This window comes from Spermophilus citellus (genome assembly GCF_964194105.1).
Source record: "Spermophilus citellus genome assembly, chromosome: 17".
Lineage (NCBI taxonomy): Eukaryota > Metazoa > Chordata > Mammalia > Rodentia > Sciuridae > Spermophilus > Spermophilus citellus.
The window spans coordinates 56,945,260-56,968,465 of NC_138199.1; the positions used below are offsets into that span (position 1 = coordinate 56,945,260).

General features: G+C 35.7%; 1 protein-coding gene across 2 annotated transcripts in view; it reads left to right on the top strand.

Annotated features, from left to right (window-relative positions):
- The first annotated feature begins 289 nt into the window (after window positions 1-289).
- The window catches only part of LOC308636169 (signal transducer and activator of transcription 5B), a 64,621-nt gene continuing 41,704 nt past the window's right edge, over window positions 290-23,206 (top strand). For both annotated transcript variants that reach the window (XM_081271352.1, XM_081271353.1), the window contains exon 1: window positions 290-429. The gene's annotated coding sequence lies outside the window, so the exon portion shown is untranslated. The remainder of the gene's footprint in view (window positions 430-23,206) is intronic.

Sequence of the window (23,206 nt, forward strand, 5' to 3'; positions counted from 1 at the left end):
GAGTGGTGGCAGCAGACACTCAGTTGGCCAAGGAGCTGGTGTGCGTGGAGTAGGCCGGGTCGAGCGCGTTGCCACCGCGGGTGCGCGAGGGGGTTCTGCGTCCCGGTAGGGCGGCCGCGGAGGGGGCGCAAGAGACCAAGGGGCTCGCGAGCGCGCGCCAGGCGGAACCAGGAAGCCGGGCGCGCTCGGGGCTGCGGGCGGCGCGCGTCCCCGGGTCTCCGCGCGAGAGAGGCGCGCGCGCCCCCGTGGGCCCCGGCGGGAGAAGAGTCGGCGGCCGGAGCCGTCACCCCGGGCGGGGACCGTGCGCAGGCGACGACGCGCGGCGGCCCGGCCGAGGGAGGGAGCGAGCGAGCGAGCGGGCGGGCGGGCGAGCGGGCGAGCGAGAGCGTGGGGCCGGAGTAGCCGCTGGCGCCAGAGGGGCCGAGCGAGGTAGGAGCTGTGGGACGAGCCGGGGCCGGGGGAGCGAGGCCGGGAGCAGGGCCGGGCGGGGCCCCCGCTCCAGCCGCCAAAACGCCCGGCAGGGCCGCTCCGCCGCCATCGCTCCCCGGCCGTGAGGCGGCCGCCGTGGCTGCGCACTGGGTGAGGGGAGCCCTGGGGTGGACGCGGCCGTGGCGGGCTGCAGAGGGGGCCGGGGTGGGGCGCGCGAGAGGGCTCGTGCGGAGGCTGCGGCGGAGCGGAGGGTGTGCAGAGCAAAGGCTGCGTGCTCGCGGGTTCGAGTGGGTGTGTGAGGGACCCCCGCCGGATCCCCAACAGCGAAGGAGGCTGCTGTCCGCCACTTCGCACCTTCCAGTTGCAATTCCGAAGAGTCCCTGCGCGGCCCTTGCTTGCTTTCCCCTTTTTTTTCCCTCGCTTCGAAAGAGGTGCCTTCGGTTCCCGGGGATGAGATGAGCCTGGGGGTGTCGGGTGGGGTGGGGGATATTAGCAAAGCTCCAAGAAACAGCGCCTTATAAGGAGTCAACGACAAATGCGAACATTTTGATAAGGCTCTGGGCTGCGGGATCCCACATCAGGACCCGTCAGGCCTGGGCAGTACGTGTGGCGGTGGGATGCGGGGTGTTCTTTTTTACAAGCCAGGGATAAAGAGCAAAGTGCTCCTGGTGTCCGGGGTAGATATGGAGAGTCGGAAGGGGAGTCGTCTTATCACAGAAACTGGTCTGAGGCTAAAGGAATCTGGCAAGATGGTCAGGGTGATCAAAGAGGAAAGAACTTGTGTGGAGCAAAAGGCGTTTGCAAACACTTGTAGCCAGCAGTGATGAAAAAGGCACGGAAGAAAAACAAGCGCCAGCTTTTAGGAAGATGGGATTAATGAAAACCACAGGAATCCTAACGGCAAAAAGAGATACCGATTCTCTTTCCCCAAATTTTCTTTCTTTCATGCTCATGTTCTTGTTCTTAACCCATCATACCTGTATCAAGTAAATAATGGCAGAAGTGGGTCATAGAATCTTAGAGCTGAAAGAGACCCCCATTATTATGCTGCATACTTTTATTGTTCAAACGGGGAAACTAAGGCCCAGATAGGTGGAGTAGGTGACCTATTCTATTCACAAGGCTGTTTGTTTAGTAGTTCAGGGACTGAAACTTGGGTCTGAGGACTCTCACATCTGTTCTCTTCTCAAAACATAGAGAAGTTTATAGATCATTGCCTAAGTACAGTTCCATACATTGTCTCTGGAATGTACTTGGGCCCTTTAAAGGACTGGTGTGTCACCAAATAATACACTGGGCCTATGTCATTTTTGTCAGTCTTCAAGTGTTTATCATCTTGTATCTTAGGTTTCCAAAGCCGTTGGATTGCCGCCTGGGCCATAATAAGCTTTCAGCTGTTGAGTCTACATTATCTCAAATAATTTTGTTATCATTCAATTAAGATAATAGAACTTTGCATCTTTTCTCAACATTCTACTATTCATTTGTTTATGTTCTATTGTTTTATATTATTATCTACAGTTCTTAGAAGAAGATGTATTTGATTTAGTCTGCCTTTCATGTTTCTCTAATTTATTTTGTAACACTGAACATTAGATTGGTTCTGATTACAAATGAGGGGAATGCTATTGATCAACTTTGTCTTAAGGCTTTGGGTTTTTTTTATTTGGATACTAATTTCTAACTCATGCAAGATCACAGTTGTTAGAATTAATGGTGTTAAGTAGGAAAAGTGGCTGCTGATTTTAAGAAAAATTTACAATGCAGCAACAATAATTTTAAACACCACCTTTGGTGAGTTGTCATCTGGTAAGATGATTTGCTCTGAAAGATAAAAATTTCAAACACCAGGTTGAGATACGGAGAAGGAATGGAGAGATTTTTTTTTTAAGCTACCATCAGGGGAAAAAAAAAGTTTTATCTATCACCAGCAGTTTGGTTATTGCATAATTTAGAGCTAAACTCTCCACAAAATCTTTGCTGTATACCTAACTGAATAAAATATCCCACCTTCTCACTAGTTCTTACTTTTTTAGTTTACATATTTTTGCTAACAGGATATTAAAATGGATTATGTTAAGTGTAAGGTAGATATGTTTCTTAAATGTGTACTTCATAATATGTATGATAGTAGGGGAAAAAGTGCTATCATTGTTTGGAGTGTTACAACATAAATATTTTGGCCAACACTTCCTATCATGCTGTTGACTTCTCATTTCACCTCCATTTTCTTCCTCTCAAGTAATTTTGTTTTTATTTTATTTACATATGCAAAAAACATATCAAGACTAAAGGTGTCATTTATTGATTTTGGGGGTACTTATTTGAATTTTTTTCATATTATTGTTAGTATTCAGATTATTTGTGATTTGTGTTAGACTTATATTTATGAATATGCTTCGTGTGGTTCCTTTGGCTTATGGTTATGTAGGTAGGTAAGACAGGTGATCCTCTTGTAAAAAGAAGAGGCTATAGAGGTAAATAACTTGCTCAAGATTAAAGGCAAATTTAAGGTGGAATCAAAGGAAGCCTAATTGTTGTAGTGTCTTACAAGGCATGTATGTACATTATAAAGTTATTTATAGATCCATGGACATTCCATCAATGATGCATTTTCCCCTTTCTATTAGAGAATAGATTACCCATCATTCCTACAAAAGAAAGCATGAAACCCTTAAAAAGCCGCTATTTGCATGTGTGTGTTATTTATTTATTTATTTATTTAGCATTTGAAACATTGTTTAAAAAAGTTGCCTGGAAATCAGGGTTACTGAGCTCAAAAGATTATCCTTTTTCTATATAATATAGTATGAAAATACGTTGACTTTGAAACTTCTTAATGAAAATTATGTTTAAAAATTAGCCCTAAGGTATCACTGTCTCCAGATATATGCGTGATATTAAAAAAATTCTTTTAATCTAAGCTCTGAATAGAGCTGTTCCAAAATCTGAAGTATTTTCCCCCTACAGTGTTGTAAACACAACTGTTTTATGCTTATTTCTGGGAATAAGAAAGTCAGATTTAACAATCTAGTTTCCATTGATCAGACAGGGTTTTTTTTTTGTTGTTGTTGTTATTGTTGTTTTTTGTTTTTTTTGTGTGTGTGGTATGAAACTAAAATTTTGCACATGTGAGGAAGCACTGGGCTGCATTCCCAGCCCTTTTTATTTTACTTTGAGACAGAGTTGTACTGAGTTGCCTGGGCTGGCCTCCCTTGAACTTGCCATCCTTATATACTTCTGCCTCTTGAATAGCTGGGATTACAGGCCAGCACCGCAACACGGAGCAATCAGTTTTTCCACATTTAAATTTTAAGCATCTCAGTGATAAGAGTTTTTAATTGTATTCACTCTTAATTATAGTGACCTTATTTGAAGGAAAATATTGACATTGGATGTTTTATTAAGGATGATCCTTTACTACTTAAAAACCTAAGCCACCTTAGATATGATTTTATATATTTAAATCTATACTATTTTTACCCATCAAAAGAGGGGAGTAATTTACAGATGTTAGATTTTTAGTTGATTGAATAAGACCCTCACTTTTGGTGGTTTCAGGGTTTTAGATGATGATTTATTACTTTTGTTAGTTTTGGTCACACCCATGACTTCCTTGGAAGGTATCTTTGAGGTTTGGTTTCCTTTTTTTTTTAATGGTAATATTGGGGTGGGGGTGCTTCCTGTTTATATTTTCAAAATTAGGTCCACGTGTCAACCTTCTTGTAGTATCACATTTTTATTTTCAACATACAAAGACAGACATCAGATAAGGCGTGGTTTGTCTTTGACCCATTGTTCTGCTTACAGGACAGTGTCACTGGGCTAAGCCTGAATGTCCAATTGGGAAGGCAAGAACTTGAATCTTCTCCCAACTCTCTTCAAGGTTTAGCAGCCTTGGAAGGGAACCTTAACAATTAACAGAAAAAACAGGACTCCTGCTCTGATTCCAGGTACCAGAAAATTTTATAGCACTAAGATAGAGAAGAAACATGTTATATGCTTGTCTGTCAGCACTCTGAAAAAGAGTTGCCATAAGTTTGTATGACATAGAAGCTCATTTATAAAGCAGTAGCTCTAGTGGGTTTTCTGACCTTATCTAAAAGCCATATATGGTGTCAGGGAAGACTTAATAAGAACAAGGAGAAATTTTAGGCTATGGTAGTAGAGCAATCACCCTCAGTCTTAAAACTCTTCTTTGGCCCTCTGGAATAATTTTTAAGTGGACTGTGCGGGGGGAGGCAGAAGTGGGGATGCTGGGGATTGAACCCAAGGCTCTAAGTATACTAGGCAAATTCTTTACTCCTGGGCTGTATCCCCAGCTTTGCAGGGTCACTTTTAATGTAAATGTTAGAAAATGAGTTATGTGGAGCCCTGTAGTATTGCTTCAGTGATTAAAGCCAGTCATCTTTTCCCAGCCTTTAATGTACTTTATTCTAAGAAGTATAATAACTAAATAGACTCCTAATTGAATTGGCATTCAGATTTGTTTGCAGTTTGGGGGCATTTACCTCTTCTGCATTTTCTTTTGAATCTGTCCTAAAAGCAATACTACATTAGGATGGGCACAGTTGTGCATAAGTAATTTGCAAGTGAAGTTATTACCGGGACTATCTTGACCTCCCATTCCCTCCACCCCTGTAGTCAAGAAAGAAGTTACAATTGATCTTTTACAGGATATTTTTCCTTTGAGTTTATTCATACTAATTATACCCATTTCCTCGTGTATCATACCATTAAGATAAAAAACAAATATATTGATTGATTCAGAACATTTATCTTTTTCTACCTGCTTTTGGAAGCTAGCTTGCAAAATCTACTGCAACACTCTCCATTTATTCTTCCATTACCTTTGGCACTCTGAATAACCCTTTTCAACATTTTTGCACATTTTTATTATGAAGTGAAATAGCTCCGTATTTTATGCACTGCTAGTTTTTTGAGGTGCTTGTACTGACTCATTTTTAAAATTATACTAAGATAGAGAGCATGGTTTGAGAGCAAGTAATGAGATTCTCAGAAAATATGAAAACTTTCCTTTCTGACTAGTTAAAGGTTGGGGAAGACAAGGGGAAATACATCAGTGAGCCAATCAATTATTGTTATTTGTTGGGATTAATTTGGTGACTAATATTTTCAGTGCCCATCAATCACGTTAGTAAATGTGAATTTGGCTTTACCCTGCAATGATAACAGGACAAACCCAAGTGTTTTCTAATACTTCTTGTTTTCCCCTAGTAGGGTTTTTTTTTGCATATGGGAAATCAAGCCAAAGTTACCAGTAACAGCCACATCCATGATTTTTATTTAAAAAATAACACATTCTAGGCTACAGAACTACTTACCATGGGCTCATCTGAGTAGATATTCTAATTATTTGTATAATAATTATTATGCCTTCTTTCAAGAAGTGAACAGAAAATAAAAAATAAAAAAAGAGTACTCCAAATTGTGCCCAAAGCCAGAGTTCAAGAAAATGTTCCAGTGCCTTAAAGCATAAAGATAATAAAAATCATACCTAATACTATTCACTTTATGTGCAAGTGGACACTGTTTTCAGCTTTTGCCATGTTTTATGGTCCTCAGAGGAGTGGGTATTATCCCCAGATGAAAATGAAGAAATGACCACAGAGAAATTAAGTAACTTGTCCAAGGTCACATTGCTGGGTCATGGCAAGGCTGGATTCAAACCTAGACAGAACTGATTCTAAAGGCTACATCTTTAACAACTGTGCCACAAAGGCCAGTGGCAATTCCATCTCAGTAATAAGACAGTTGGTTTTCTTAAGGCTTATATTTCTTTATTTGTAGTCCATAGAGAAGAGCTATAAGCTATCTCCTTGGCTTCTATTTACAAAAAAAACAAAAAGGATCATCTGCACCACTGTGGTGAATTCAGTTCATGTGACACATGCATTCATACCGTGAACTCAAGTGTCCAGCTCATTTTGTTTATAACTTTATTTTGAAGGGATGGGTATGTCATCCTTTTCTTGTTTTATTGAAGTTCTTTTAGAGCTATTAATTATGATTTCTGAAATACAGAGATTTAGAAATTTTACTTAGCTGGGCTTATTTTTTAAGGCAGCTGAACAGATTATTGTATGTTTAGAGCTACACAAAGGCTATTAGAAAGTAGTCTTAGAAATTTATCCCTTTTCGTATATGATGATTATTTTCTCTCAGCACCACTCTCCTTGGGAATGGATTGTGAAGTTAAATCTTGGAAACAGAATTCACAACCCTAACGTGTAGTGATTCCAATTTGGGAGATCAAGTCATGGACAAGAAAAACTTTAATTCCCTGTGCAGAGAGCATAAACTTGTTCAAACAAACAGAGGATGTTAGCTTCCAGGATTGTCAAACTGTCACCTTTGACCAGGGTTGAATTTTCTTTGAATGTTGACAGAAGTTACAATGTCAGTGGAAAACTTTTAATGTGAGGTATCTATAACTCAGAATTTCCTTATGTTTGTGTCAGTGAGATCCTACAGCTAAAGCTGTTTTTTTACTTCTTACTTCTTTCTTACTTTCTTTTTTTTTTTCTTCTGAGGTTGATGAGTTTTCTTTCTTTTTTTCCTTCTGTCTGATGAGTTTTCAAAGCTTCACTGGGGGGTTTTCCAGCCTTTTAGGCCAGGGTAAAATAGAAAGTTTGTGAAAAACTATTTGTGTTGTCTAAAACACAAAGCCTATAGCTGGTGACAAGATCGTTTTGGGGAAGAGTGGAATTTTTAAAATGAACCTGAGCCAAATATTTTAAATAAGCTATATTCACAAATGTCATTGTATTATGTAGAACAAGAAACTGTCGGGCACTTAACTTTTTAAGTTTTAAATATTGGAATTTTTCAGCCTAATAATAAAGCAAGTAAGATATTTATAGTTTTAAATAGGGAAAATGTTCTCCCAGAAATATTTCGTTTTTGTTAAATGTGTCTAAAAATCTTTCAGTCATGTTTTAGGCTTGGGAAAAGTAGCTGACTAGAAATCTACAGAAACATACAGTTTTGTTTTGTTTTTTTTTTTTTTTTTTTTTACAAAATTAATGTTTTAGGACTTGGTTTCTGATAGAAAGGGAGGGAGAATTATGGGCAGAATTGGACATTGTGGAGCCTCATCTCCAAAAGTGTGGAAAGCTTCACATAGGGATATAAGCCCCTCTTTTAAAAACTTTCTTGGTTATTGTTTCAGTTTGTCACTTTATTTGGAAACTCAATTGTAGTTATATTTTAAATATGAATTTATCTTGCATTGAGTTTAAATATCAAATAAAAATACTAACTTTTTTTTTTTTGTAATATGTAGAGAAACTGGCTTTCTTCCTTAATTGTTGAAGGTATCAAAACAAAATAGAAAACATTTGGCTTCCTGAATGACATGGCTACAATTCACATGCTGAGTTGGTGATGAAGCATGATCCCTTGATTTTGTAATACCAGAGCAAAGCACATAATTTTAAAGGAATGGATGCTTAAGTAAGATAACCTACTACTATAAGCATGCATTTTAAATTTTGTCTTAAAATATGTCATCCTCAAAATTTATGGTTTTGAATTTATCCAAATCTGAAGAGGTCTGATTTGAACTGAACTTAACATTATGTTCCATTTATGTTGGTAAATTTGAATAGCACAAAAGGTTTTTTGTTTGTTTGCTTTTTGGTACTGGGGATTGAACCTAGTATGCTAGGCAAGTGCTCTGTCACTGAGCTACAGCTCTGTCAGTAAGCTACTGAAATAACTCATAAAAGAAAATATTGATATATAAATGCGTAAATACTAAAAACTTGATGCCAAAAATAACGAAATAAGAAAACTATTTTCATCATTTTGATAAAGGGATATAAGTTAATAATCTCATATATGCATAATTTATAAAAATAGTAAGAAAAAGAGGGTTCCCACAGTAGGAAAATGAACAAAAAGAGAAAAATAAATGGCCATTAATTCTGTAAAATGAAGTTCAACTGCACTAGAATTCAATAAATGAAAATAAAAATAGTGCCATAGCTTTTTTTCAGTTTACAAACTTACAAAGACAAAAAATAAAAAGAATGGTATTTGGGAATGAGGGGAAACTGGCACCTTCATAGTAATTGGTCAGAATGTAAATTGGTGCTTTTTCTTGGAGAGCAGTTTGATATATGTATTGACTTATTGCCTTAAAAATGTGCATAGACTTTGACCTAGCAATTCCTTTTAGATAAATTTCAACCTAGAACATAATCTGAAATATGTTTAGAGATTTGTATAAAAAGATGTTTCTCACAGTATTATTTAAAATAACAATAAATTGGAAATAATATTGATATTCTGCTTTAGAGGATTAATGAACAAAGCTGTTCACTACATCTGTGTGTATTTATACAATGGAATATTACTCAGCTATTTCAAATCATGTTATAAAACAATGTTTAATGACTCATGTAAGTTCACACTATATTGCTAAATTAAAAATTAAATTACAAAGCAATCATACACTTTTGCTTGGAAAAAAGAATAGGCATTGAAAAAAATTCTAGGTTGTGGGATTCTAGGGGTGTGTGTGTGTGTGCATGTTTTCTAGTATCTTCCCGTTTTTCTGTGGTAAACAGATAATGATCAGGGAATACTTTTGTAATCAGGGAAAAAATATTTTCCAAATGACTTATGTATTCATTGAAATTAGAATATAAAACCTGCTTTTTTGTTTTCATTTAGTGTTTCTTTTTTAGGAGCAGGAAAATGAATAGTTTCTAATATTTGTAGTAAATATTACTGTGTACTGTTCTGTGACATCTTTTGATACAGTTAAAGAACTAAATTAAAATCATCACCTTAATTGGGACTGGGATTGTAGCTTAGTGGTAGAGCACTTGCATAGCACATGTGAGGCACTGGTTTCAATCTTTAATACTAAATAAATAAATAAATAAATAAATGTATTGTGTCCATCTACAACTAAAATATTTGGAAAAATCATCTTAATTGTATTTAACGGTTTCAAAGTTAAAAGAACTTGAACTTGAGGACTGAGTTATTGTCTACACTTGATGGAATGTTCTATATTTTTATATAAAAGCCAATGGAGGATTATACTGCTTATAAAGATAATAAAGAAATTATATTGTTTTATCTGTATATGTGCTCTGCTAAGTTACCAATTATTTCATATTGAAGATGTGTTTGTGCTTTTTCAACTTTTGAAAAAATTGGTCTAGTTTATTTTAGTTTCTTGTAACCCTGACATTGTATTATTTCAATGTATTTCTTGCATTTGCCCTTGTACTGCCTTCTCTTTCATGATGATACATACGAAAGCTGCTAAACTTATGGATTTCTTTGTCTTGTAATCTCATTAGTCATACCTAATGACTTCTCTAAATGTTTATTATGATATTCACTTGGGAATATCTGGTGAAGGAAACCTCTAGTGAAAGATACTTTCTCTTGGGTATATGTCATTGTTAATTCCAGATATTTGTGTTTTTCCTTAATTGAATTCACATCAAATAGTTTCTTTGTAACTACAGTTAATGTTTAAAAGTATCTTAATATTTTTAGGAATTGAAAGAAGAGAAATGAAAATAAATTACAAGTTGATGTTTTAGGATAATTTTGGAGCAGAGCTATAATTTTACTTGTAGAGCAAGTAAAATTATAACCTTAAAAATATTTTTTAGGGGACTGGGGCTGTAGCTTAGTGGTAAAGCACTTGCTTCCCATGTGTGAGGCACTGGGTTCTATCCCTGGCACCATTTAAAAATAAAGATCCTGTGTGTTCCTCCCCCCCCCCCCCTCTCTCTCTCTCTCTATATATATATATATATATATATATATATATATTTTTTTTTTTTTTTTTTTTTTTTTAGGAGGGCAAGGTGGTGCTTGCCTGTAATCCTAGCAACCTGGGAGGCTGAGGCAGGAGGACCACAAGTTGAAAGCCAGCTTCAATAATTTAGCAAGACCCTGTCTCAAAATAAAAATAAAAATAAAAAGGGCTAAGGTTATAGCTCAGTGCTTAAGCATCCCAGGGTTTAATCCCCAGTACCAAACAACAACAGCCACAACAACAACAAGTTTATAAAATTTAATTAATTAAGAGTCTGCTTTATCATATATAACTAATTAAAACAAATAAAGAAAAAATTTTAAAAAGTCTCCTTTAACTTGGGTTGCACCTTGTCATTTAATGTAATAGAATTTGCTATAATAGAATTTTTTTAAAGCTAATTTGGGGAATACTAAAACAAAAGAAATCATATTATTATCGGTAGTGCTTTTTAAACCTAAATCCATAAGCAGTTAATTAAAATGCATGATGATTAATAAATATTTATTTGTATTAGATAAATATATATTTATTTATGTATGTATTGCTCTGTATGCCTGCATAAATATATTATTCTGTTGACTTTTTTAATCCTTTTTTGTTTTTCATCATGTATCTCTTCTACCTCCTAACAATGTGATAATCTCATTTAAATCAAAATTATATTTTCCTTTGGTTGTAGTTCATAATTTCTCTGTAATCTGAGTTATTGATAGGATACTATTGTGACCAGTTAAAATTTACTTTCTTCTGTTAAATGTCTGAAAATTTTTATCAAATGATGAGATAATTTAAAATCATGTGAATTTGGGGCCGTGTACTTGGCATGATATATTTTATAATATGGCATCAGTAAATTATAGGACACATTTTAAATGTTAATATATAAAATGATTTATTGATTTATTTATTTAGATAGTTGCTTGACTGTGTTTTAGTCTTTTTTGTTGTTGCTATTCAGTACTAGGGATTGAACCCAGGGATTTGAGCATGCTAGGCAAGTGCTCTACCACTGAGCTACACCCCCAGTGGTGTTCTAGTCTTTATCTGATTTTGAGAATTTGGATATCATCATCATCATCACTTCAAAGATGAGTCTTTTTCTAAGTCTGTAAATCTTAAGGTTATCTCCAATAAAAAAGCTCAAATGTAAGTAAGATTCAAAAGACTTAATATATTTCAGAAGTTAATGACATAATGTTTTTTGAAACTCTTTAGTTTGCTTTTTTTTATCCCTTAGCTGCTATGAGTGGGGATTCTGTATATAATGTATGTGTGTGCAAATACTTTCAAAGTGAGTGAAGAAAATTTTCCCCAAACTTTGGTTAATTATGGTACCAATGAAGGTAAGTCTTAGTACTGTGTGTTGACTAGTGAGTGATTAGGCTGTACAGTCACATGTTTTTTAAGGCCAAGTTAGCCAACAACTTTACCCATTAAACTATATATTCCAGTGGTTCTTACCATTGGGGATTAGGGGATTTTTTCAAGAGTCTAATGAAACTATTGACTATCTTCCCAGTAAAAAACACGTAGGCAAAAAATATTTGCATATACTCTAAGGGGTTAAAATGCCTAAAATAGCTGTCCACTAACAAAGGTGATAAGGTAGAATATGGAGGAGAGATAATAAATAATCCAAATTTATGTTAAAACAAATCTCTAATCTGATCTTGTTATTTGCGTGCTCAGTAGGGATTTATTTCCCTGGGAAATTAATGAATATCAATGTCCTTCAACATTTTAAAGGTCTGTAGTCCACTGTATACCATACTTACAGCTAATTCATTAATAATTTATATATTATTAACTTAATAACTAATAGATATTTAGTATATTTTCAGGCTTTTCACTTTCATTAACAACACTGGTAGAGACTCTTAGGCCAAGTAGATCTTTTTCACCTTTACTAAACCATCTCCTTACTGGAAGTTCTAGAAGTGGAACTGCTGAGTCATTTGCATTAATAATGCTAAACTTTCTCCAAAAATACTATCCCAGTCTGCCTACACACCAACAAATGATGCATGAAGAATGTAGTGGCCATTTCCAAGACTAAGTATTGATAACTTTTGTTTTTCAATTATTAATAACCTTTCAGTCTTTGCAAGTCTCTCTTATTTGTATTTCTTTGATTTCTAGCAAGGTTGGACATTCATATGCTTTCATATTTTGTTTCTTCTTTGTGATTTGCTTTTTTTTTTTTTTTTACATAATTAGCCTGTTTCTGTTATAGGTATTCAAGTTTTCCCAAAGCTCTTTTAGTCTCATATTACTTTGCAAGTAATGTTCCCATTTTTTTTAACTTTCAATAATTTTTTTTATAAAAATGTTAAATTTTTATGTCATCTAGTTAAATAGTCTTTGTTGGCATGCTTGTAAAAACCATCCCTACCTAAAGAATATGAAAATTTCATTTTTTTGTGGGGGCGGGTACCAGGAATTAAACTCAGGGGCACTCAACCACTGAGCCACATCCCCAGCCCTATTTTGTATTTTATTATTTAGAGACAGGGTCTCACTAAGTTGTTTAGCACCTGGCTTCTGCTGAGGCTGGCTTTGAACTCATTATCTTCCTGCCTCATCCTCCTGAACTGCTGGGATTACAGGTGTGTGCCACTGCACCTGACCATTTGTATTTTCTTTTAGAATATTTTGTGATTCTATTTTTTCTACTTCTATATAAGAAGTGAGATAGGAATTTAGCATACTTTTTTCTAATGGCAACAGTAATTAATATTTATTGACACTGTGTGCCAAGTGATTAGCTAAATGTTTTATATGTTAACAATTTGACCAACGCTGAGGCTGTAGCTCAGTGGTAAAGTGCTTGCCTTGCATGCGTAAGGCATTGGGTTCAATTCCCAGCACCACATAAAAATAAAAGTAAAGATACTGTGTGTACATCCACAACTAAATAAATAAAAATAAAAAAAAAATTGGGCTGGGGTTGTGACGTGCAAAGCCTTGGGTTTAATCTTCAACGCCGAATAAAAATAAATAAATAAAACAAAGGTATTAAAAAATAATAATAAAAAATAACAATTTTGACCTAAATCAATTCCAGATGGCTTGCCAGTTATACTCCCAATCTACTACTTACCATCATCTCCTCCTTTTCCCCACTGATATGAAAATCCATTTTATCATATACCAAGTTCTTTTATGTTCAGATCTGCTTCTTGTCCATAGGTCAGTGTGTCTCTGAATATACTGTATTATTTTAACTAGACATTTTGTTTGAATTGATGATTTTTTTTCAGAGAGTCAAAGATGAGAGTGTTACATGGGTTTTCTATGAAATATACCCTATAATAGATTTTTTTGTGTGTGTGTGTGCGGGGGGATACTGGGGATTGAACTCAGGGACACTCAACCACTGAGCCATATCCCCAGCCCTTTTTTTTTAACCTTTTATTTATTTATTTTTATGTGGTGCTGAGGCTCAAACTCAGCACCTTGCACATGCTAGGCAAGTGCTCTAGACTGCTGAGCCAAAACCTCAGCCCCCCCAGCCCGTTTTGTATTTTATTTAGAGACAGGGTCTCACTGGGTTGCTTAGCTCCTGCCTCAGCCTCCCCAGCTGCTGGGATTACATGCATGCACCACGGTGTCCAGCCCTAGTATAGATTTTTAAAGAGATTCAAGATGAGTATCACATTCATGGAACAGATGGCAGATACTTACCAGTTGTTCCATTAAACAATCACTAGATTTACTCTTCTTAAACATCTTTCCATAGAGATTATGTAACAATAGTAATTTTTAAAAATAATACTGTGTACACTTTCAACTCAAATAATATAATTTCATTCTGACATTTCAGTAACTATAGTAATAACTGCATAGAATTGCTTTCTCCTAAGCACAACAGAGAAGGAAAGTTAAATGTTACTGCTAAGATGTAATATATGTGAACTGGAAAACTGTAAGCAAGAGTTGGGTAGGAATATGTAAATTATTTATGTTATAGTCCAGCATTGTCCAATACATATATAATGTGAGCCTCAAATGTAATTTTTTAGTAGCCACCTTTAAAAAAAAAAACAGGTGAAATCAATTTTAATAATATAGTCTATGTAACCCAAAATATAAAAATATTATCATTTCAACCCATAATCAATATGAAAATTATTCTTTTTTTGTACCAAGGTTTGAAATCTATATATTTTACACTTAAAAATATCTCAGTTTAGTTGCAAAATTTTCACCGTAAATGCATGAATTGTTAAGATTTCATAAAACTTTTAGTTGATCAAGTAGATTTATATGCCCAATTTGTTTCCAATATACTTAAAGGTTTTCCCATAACTAGACTGTACTAGACTAGGCATGAGTTATTTTTATTTATTTATTTATTTTTGTTGGGGTACTGGAGTACTAAGGGATTGAACATGGGGATTCATGCATGCTAGGCAAGTGCTTTACCACCCAGCTACATTCCTATTCCAGAGCAGGAGTTTTAAGTTTATATTTGTTAACTAAAATAAAATTTAGTATTCAGTTCCTTAGTTGTACTAGCTACTACCCCAGCAGACAGTACATTTGTAGCTTTTTAAAATTTAGTTGTGGATGGACACAGTACCTTTATTTTATTTATTTATTTTTATGTGGTGCTGAGGATTGAACCCAGTGTCTCATATGTGTGAGGCAAGCACTTAGCCACTGAGCCAAATCCCAGCCCATTTTAGCCTTTTAAAAAAATACAGTAATCTTCCTTTTTCTGAGGTTTTACTTATAGTCATCCATTATTCAAAAATAATCAATGAAAATCCTAGAAAAAATAATTTATGTTTTAAATTATGTACTGCTCTGAGTATCCTGATGAAATCTCATGCCATTCTGGTGTGTCCCACATAGTATATCCCTTCAGCCAGCATATCCTATGTTGTACATGCCTGCAGTCACTTAGTAGGCATCTTAGTTATCAGATGAACTGTTATAGTATCACATACTTGTTTTTAAGCTACCCTTACATGGTAGCCTAACACAGTGTCATAATGCCCAAACATCATTCACCTCCTTCCTATTATCCCATAGGCATTGTATCATCTCACGTCATCACAAGAAGGGTGATTATAGTACAGTAAGCTATTTTGAGAGACAGACTACATTCATATAACTTCAAAAGCTGTGTATTATTATCATTTTTCTATTTTACTATTGTTGGCAATCCTAATTTATAAATTAGGAAAGGAAAAAAGTATAGCATATATATTATAGGGTTCAGTACTGAGGTTTCAGGCATCCACAAAGGGTCTTGCAATTTTCTTCCTGAAAATAAGGAGTGCTACTATGAAATAAAATAAATGTGGACCATCTCCTGCTTATAACATCTGGTTTACAAACAGCAAACATAAATAGGGTCTCTATGGGAACTAATAGGCCCTCTGGGAACTGCAGCCATTGCCACTAAGAGCAAAAGCTACTCTTACCTGAAAAAGGCCATACCCTTAAAGCTTCCCACGGGACCTTCACCCCTAAACACACAAAAACATCCACACATATACTTTTTTAGTTTGGAAACTGCTGTCCTATTACAAGGTTGAAGCATTATGTGGAAAATCCTCCCAGCTCCTGCTTTCAGGTCACTTGCTCTGCAGAGGTGGCAGGAAAGTGGGGAAAGGATAGAGGTATTTTATTTTGTATGGTTTCCTTGCCTAGAAATTCTAGTACTTTTTCTTCAGAAACAAAACTATAAAGGGTAATTAGGTTTTTCAGGAGTGTAACTCAACCAAGGTTCACCTAGGGTCACCCTAGGAATTTTTCACATCTTTATTATATTTTTTTCTCTTTCTTTTTTGGTACTGGGGATTGAACCCAGGGGCTCTTAACAGTTGAGCTACATCTCTACCTTTTTTTCTTTTTTTAAATTTTGAGACAGAGTCTTTCTAAGTTGTTGAGGTTGGTCTTGAACTTGTGATCCTCCTGCTTTGGTCTCCTGAGTCCCTGGGATTATAGGCATGTGCCACTACACCCAACTATGATATTATTTCTGTGGTAAAATAGTCTCTGTTCTAAACAACATATGTGCAAATGAGTTTTGAAATATGGCTCCATTTGTAAGGCAGAAGAAGAGGCTGATGGTTGCCTGATGTTTTTATTACAAAAAGGTACAAGGACTTGAGTATTGAACCTGATGCATCAACCTAATTGTCTTTTGTTGCACACACGGCTTTGCTTGTATTCTGGGACTAAAATAACCCATCCTGTTTTAGGTATACCTCAACTATCAAATCACTTTTTTTAAAATTTGTGGTACTGGGGATTTAATCTAGGGGCATTCTACCACTGAGCTATATCCCCAACCCTTTTTATTTTTAATTTAGGACAGGGTCTCACTAAGCTGCCCAGGTTGCATATCCATGTTTACATGCCTGCAGTCACTTAGTAGGCATCTTAGTTATCAGATCAGCTGTTATAGTATCACATACTTGTTTTTAAGCTACCCTTACATGGTAGCCTAACACAGTGTCATAATGCCCAAATGTCATTGCAGTCCTGCCTCAGCCTCCCAAAGTAGCTGGGATTGCAGGCATGCACTACCACACCCAGCTCACATTGAGTTCAGGCAGGGTTTGTTGTTATTTTTGTTTTGTTTCAGGATATGAATGTATGTGTTGTTTTACTTTGGTTTTGAAACTGAGTTTGCCTAGAAAAGAATCATATTTACCTTTTGGTATTAGTTACTCTTTGTCTTTATGAAATACATAAAGTTGTTGCTTGAAATTTGAGATCTAGTTACAAAAGAAGCTTTCTTTTGAAAGAGAATTACCCCAGCCAGGTGTGCAGGTGCACACCTTTAATCCCAGCTACTCAGGTGGTTGAGGCAGGAGGATGGCAGGTTTGAGGACAGCCTGGGCAACTTAGTGAGACCCTATCTCAACAAAAAAATAATAATAATAAATATAAAGGGCTGGGAATGTAATTCAGTGGTAGAAACCTCCCAGGTTCAATTCCCATTTCCACCAAAAAAAAAAAAAAAAAAAGAAAAAGAAAGGAAGAAAGACATTCCCCCACCATGTTACTTTAATCTTAGAAGACACTTAAAGGAGGGGAGTAATTTTTAGTTCTATGTAGATGGGGTGATAGTACTCTCCCTAAACTGCCAGATTGCAAGATGGCTGCCAACTCCATCCAGTGTGGAAAACAGAACAGAGCTCCTGCAGACCCACCTGTAGAGAGATTTTGGCATCTGGGTAAAACACAAGCCCTATTCCTCTCCATTCTTCAGGCCTACTTCCTACTTAGTTCATCTTAATGGTCTTTTTAGATACCTCTGAAAGAACTTTTGAGGAAATGGATAGAGCTTCTGTGTTGCTTTGAATTTTGCCTCACACCTAAACCAAATCAGTTGGCTTTAAAATAGTAAATAAAATACATGGTAGCTTTTACTAGGTAAGTTTTATGGACCCTTTATTTTAGTGGTGCCAAAAGTAGATTCATTGTAATGTTTAAAACATTCTATTGTAGTTTGTTAAATATAAATTATCCCTCCATAAAATTGAGAGATAATTTCAGTAAAGGGGAAAAGGAATCCCTTTCTTCCAATTATAACAGCCTATTTTAGAATATTTAAAATGTTTTCTTTTCCCTTTTTTTGCTGTTCTGGGGTTTAAACCCAGGACCTTATGCATGTGAGGCAAACATTTAAGAATGCATATATAAGTTGGTATCTTCCAAAGAAACTGATGTTTTTGCTTTAAAATTTTATTATATTGTTTCCACAAATGTATATTGTTTTAAACTGAGAAATATGTGGTCATTTTCAAGTATTTCAAAATATTTTTGTGATACCTAAATTTTCACTATGATGGTGTGTGTGTGTGTGTGTGTGTGTGTGTGTGTGTGTGTATATATATATATATATATATATATATATATATATATATATAATTTTATACTGTGGGAAAAAGAAGAAACTAACTCTTGCTAGCTGCCTCCCTCTTTGTGCTGCTGTTTGTGGGTAGGAACTTCAGCCCCATTGTGAATTTTTACCTTCATGCTCTATAAATCTAAAAATGTGCCTTGTAGAGATTGAATCTGCAGATCATCTTTGAAAGATAAAGGATTTGATTTGATTGTGACAAGCATGAAACTTATCCTGTAAATAAAACTGTCCTGGAAAAAAGCTGGAGTAATTCCACTCTGTGGTATCTTTGATTGGACCCAATTTGTTCTGCACATACTATAGCTCCTTAAGGATGATCCCCTTTTACCAGGGACGAACAGATGTCCTGATTTTATTAGAAATTGCTTTCATATCACCAGGGCTTCACAAAAGCTGGTAATCTCCCTATAATTCTGATGTTGTTGAGATACTTTTAAAACTTTTTTTCAGATATTGGTTTGCATGCAGACTTTGTTTATGTATAAGATTTTAGTCAGTGCTATCTTTTTCCTCTAAAAGAAAAAGAATAAAATTTAAAAAAAAACAAGTATTATTATTTATTTAGACTTCAAGATATTTAATATTAATATTAAAATCAAAGTTTCATAAAGGTATGTCTGCTTTGTTCACTGCTGTATCCTCAGTACCTAGAACAGAGCCTGGCATATAATAGGTGCTCAATGAGTATTTGTTACATAAACACAGTTTCTATCAGATGGTTTATACAGTTACAGTTGTTTATGACAGGCAGATGCTCATCTCTGATAATAAGCATTGGTTGATGTGAAGATAACTTGATTCCATTTATTCTTCTTTACCTCAATATAAAGTGTATATTCCAGAGAGCTTCAGTTCTTCAATGGACTGAACATATGTCCTTTACTGTGCAACAAAGAGAGGGGAAAGCCTATAAGTTTTGTTTCCTTTGGATTTCAGAGTTAAAGATAGAAGGAATGTGAGTTTATTAGATAGAAACATTCCTCCCCTATTCTTAAAATTGTATAACAGAATGTATCATTTTAACTTTTTTTTTTTTTTTTTTTTTTTTTTGCTGTGCTAGGTATTAAATCCAGGGCCTTATGCATACCTGGCAATCACTCTTCCCTGAGCTACATCCCAACCCCATTTTATTTTATTTTATTTTATTTTATTTTTAACATATTTTAGTTGTTGTTGGACCTTTATTTTATTTACTTATTTGTATGTGGTGCTGAGAATCGAACCCAGTGCCTCACACGTGCAAGGCAAGCACTCTACCGCTGAGCTACAACTCCAGCCCCAACCCTATTTTAAACCATTTTTTTAGCATACAGTTCAGTGGCACTAAGTATGCACATTGTTGTATAACTGTCCACTCTGGAACTTTCTCATCATCCAAAACTACAACTCTGTATTTATTAAACAGTAATTCTCTATTTACCCCTTCTTCTTCCCCTAGCAACCACAATTTTACTTTCTGTTTCCATGGGTTTGACTATGTTGTGTACCTCATGTAAATGGAATCATATACCATTTGCCCCTTTATGTTTGGCTTATTCTTTTTTTTTTTTACATGACCTTTTTTGTGGAGACCTGATGGTTTTTCTTTCCCCTGATTATTTAGTTTTTGCTTTGTACCGAGACAAAGCCAGTGATGCATACACAGTAAGTGTTCAAAGACAAGTTGATTCATCAGTTCATTGCATACCACTAGGGGGTTATTAAACCTTTGAAAATTCGATTCCTAATCTGTATGTCTCTAGGCTTATCTCTCCAAGTCTTGCTGATAAGCCTGCATTGACAGTAATATCAGAGATTAGTCTTTCTCCATGTTTTATAAAACAAATTGTTCTCCTTCTTGTAACTTGACTGTGAACTGGAAAATTACTAGTACATTGTTGTAATTGTTTATACAGATATTTAGACATACTCTACATAGGGGACCTCAGCTACAGGACAGGCTTTAATTGAAGCTCCATTAAGAAATTATATGCGGCCTGATGTGGTGGTGCTGTAATCCCAGTGATTCAAGAGGTTGAGGCAGGAGAATCACAAATTTGAGGCCAGCCTCTGCAACTTAGTGAGAACTTATTTCAAAATTTTAAAAAGGACTTGGTATATAACTCAGTGGTATAGCACCCTTGAATTCAGTCAGTACAAAAAAAAAAGATTATATGCGTATAGTTTTTTTCTTTTCTCTCTTTTTTAAGTCTCATCACTTCTTCCTTCCTCCCTGTTTCCCTTCCCATCCTTTTCCTTCTTTCCTTCTCTTTTTTCGTTTTCATTTTTCTAAGTAGTTGGTACAGTCAAAATCTGACCCTGTGGATTCAAATATAAGTAACATAGTCAGCTCTAAGGCAGACATATACATAGTTAATTTTTAAAAGATAGAAATTGTGCCTGGCATGATAATGTACATCTGTAATCCCAGCAACTCAAGAGGTTCAGACAGGAGGATTGCAAGTTCAAGGCCAGTCTTAGCAACTTGGTGAGACCTTGTCTCCAAATAAAAAATGAAAACTTCTGGGGATGTAGCTCAGTGGTAAATTCCCCCTGGGTCAATCCCTAGTACCAAAAACAAAATCAAAACAAAACAATTAGCTTGTTAAAAGATAAGTATATTGGTCTGGTTGGTAGAAATAGAGAGAGGGAGAGCCTTGGAGAGCAATTTGAAAAGTAATCTGTGAAACTCCAACTTTCAAACAGGATCTTGGGCTGTGAACTCTCAGGACATTGAATGGTAGAGCTAGTGAAGTGACTTTCCATCTTTGTGTTCCCTCCTAATTTACATCAGGGCAGATCATTTCTGTTTGACTCCATTTTTTCAACCTATAAAATAAAAGGTCAATAATTAGATTGAGAACCATTAGCATTTGGGCAGAAGCCATTAGAATATGAAAAGTATTTTTAAAATGTGTTGATGATATCTTCAAATGCAGGTGTAAATGTGCCTGGAACAGAAGTCTTGATAATGAAAAATTATCCCAAACCAAAGATTGCTCCTTCTGGGAAGGTAGAAATGGTAGTGATGGAACTCAGTAACATCAGTATCACGTTTTTTTTTTTTTTCTCCATAACTTTCCGGATGTTAGAATCTTCCAGTCATTCCTGTTTAAATAGGAATAGACATATACTGCCCTTATTGCCCTACCCCCACTTTCCCCAAATTTAGATTGTCCATATTTATAAAGTGTACTAGTCCCAAATAGATTCCTGCATTTCCTATTCCTTTTCATGGGGCCCTCTTTCAGCTCAATATGCTTTTATTGGCACTTACTTTGGTTTTCTTTACAGCAGCAGCTGCTAATTAGTGACAGCTTTTGAGCAAGCAGCTTGTCATTTTTGGCAGGGATAAGGGACATCCATAGCAAGTCAAGACTGTATTTTCATTTGCTAAATTTACTTTGCTACATGGAAATACAACTTGAATAAAAAATAGTCTGTAGTCATAGGTGGCGGTACTTTCTGAAATATCTTGAGTTGGCACTCTGTCCTATAGTTGAAGAACTCTTGGGAGATAAAAATATAATAAAATAGGTTCAGTATCTGTTGTAATTATATCATTAGTCCTGAGTCATCCTTCTAACATTGGGCACAATAAAATCTTTCTTGATGGTATTTAGCCACATACGTGGTAACTGAAGGAATGGATTGTTGATAAATGTTGTACTTTCCATTTATACATAACTTCTTTCTTGAGACATAATTAAAAGAAACAATTTAGTTTGCATGGAGAAGGAGCTTTCTTTGGAATTTCAGATCGTATTAGACACATATTTCATGTAATTCTTCTCTATGAAATCGCTGCAATGAGGTGTTAGCTCTCTTTTACAAATTTGTCATGGTGTTTGTGGATGGTACAGCTTGCGATTATATTTACCTTGATTAGCACCAATGATGAGTCAAAATCTCCGTCACAAAATTTCTATAAAGTGTGATTCATTCCCATTATTCCTGTAATAAGGATTCAAGTTAATGATTTCCAGTGTTAAAAATAACACATTGAAGGAAATAACTGACCTGCCATTCATTTCCCCCAATTTACGGTTGTTGTTTTTGTTTTTGTTTTTAAAAAAACATGGAGGTCTACCAAGATTGTATAACACAATTACTAAATACCTACCAAGTACTAAGTACTGGGTTAAGGAAATTGGAATTAACGAGACATGGTTCCCGCCTTAGGATAGCTTACAGTCTATTAGTTGAGCAACAGATAACTCAAAATTTCTATGGTTCTCAATCCTGGAGTGTGAGGTACATTCTAATTCTAGAGAAGCAAAGCATTCCATCTTTTAAAAATAGGATGATCAAACTTATAAAAGGCATTGGATATAAGTGTTGCGTTTATTTATTTATTTATTTATTTATTTTCTAGCTAAGGAGTTAAAGATTGTTGTACAGGACACTTTTCTTAGGAATGTGGAATTATCAGATGTCCTTGAACCAAATTTCCCCTTAACATGTCATACACACTGTTAACATCAGAAGTTGTCTTCCATATCAGAGTATCTATTTCTTTGTAGCAGGGTTTGGTGGTGAACCCAGGGGATCTCCTAGCATGCAATTAACATTTAATGTATACTGAGCATATAAAAGTAATTTCTACACTTTTCATATTAACATTTATTATCACAGGACTTTATAACTTGTCTGCAATATCATACATATATCAGTATTAGGTAAGTTGATATTGACTTATTAGTATAATGTAAATAGGTATTCAGATGACTTCAGGATCCTTCACTATCATCTTACCCACTGAATAGTTCACAAATGTTTTCTCATTTGTATCAATGATATTGACCCTCTATGAGAAATGTTTTCTGCTATTGGAAAACTAGTTTAGGATGATCCATGACAAATATTGGTGATGGATTATAATGTAACTAACGAGAACCCAATAAGGAATTTGGGGACAAATGTAACATATGTAACATCTGTGCCTCTTATGGGAAATGTCGCATTGCTCATTCTGACCACAAGTGGTCAGGATCTAGGTTTTGGCCTTATTGGAAAGTTACCCACCTCCAGGACAGTTCTCGTTATTCTCCTCCCACTCCCTTTTATAATCTGAAGCTTAGCTAATTTCTGATTGA